We start from the raw sequence: 830 nt of genomic DNA, 5'->3' as shown, positions 1-830 counted from the left end.
CCCCATCTACTGTAATTCATTTCTCTCTCTTGTTTTTTTCCCCCTTTCCCCTCACTTCCTCACATATGTAATTTGTGTAACAATGAGGGTCTTCTTCCTTTACCATGCAATTTCCCTTCTCTCTCTCTTTCCCTCCCCCCTCTCATCCCTGTTTAGTGGTGATCTTCTCATGCTCTTCCTCTCTATTCTGTTCTTAGTTGCTCTCCTTATATCAAAGAAGACATTTGGCATTTATTTTTTAGGGATTGGTGCGGCCAAAGCAGTATGGAGATTCCTTGGAAAGCTGGGAATGAACCACCATTTGACCCCGCTATTCCCCTTCTTGGACTATTCCCTGAAGACCTTAAAAGAGCATGCTATAGGGACACAGCTACAACAATGTTCATAGCAGCACAATTCACAATAGCTAGACTGTGGAACCAACCTAGATGCCCTTCAATAGATGAATGGATAAAAAAAATGTGGCATTTATACACAATGGAGTATTACTCTGCACTAAAAAATGACAAAATCATGGAATTTGCAGGGAAATGGATGGCACTAGAGCAAATAATTTATCTTAAGGCTATGAAAACAGATCTAGCCACCAACCTTTTGGATGTGATTTAGCATTGGCAAGTTAAGTGCTCTGAACCAAAAAAAAAAAAAAAGGAGAAAGTTTAGTTATTATTATTATTTATTTGGTACTGGGGATTGAATTTAGGGGCACTTGACCACTGAGCCATATCCCCAGCCTTATTTCATATTTTATTTAGAGACAGAGTCTCACTGAGTTGCTTTGCACCTTACTTTTGCTGAGGCTGACTTTGAACTCATGATCCTCCTGCCTC

Source organism: Marmota marmota, unplaced genomic scaffold (genome assembly GCF_001458135.2).
Source record: "Marmota marmota marmota unplaced genomic scaffold, marMar, whole genome shotgun sequence".
In the NCBI taxonomy this organism is placed as follows: domain Eukaryota; kingdom Metazoa; phylum Chordata; class Mammalia; order Rodentia; family Sciuridae; genus Marmota; species Marmota marmota.
The sequence above is the reverse complement of the archived record's forward strand: the minus strand, read 5'-3'. Positions refer to the sequence as shown.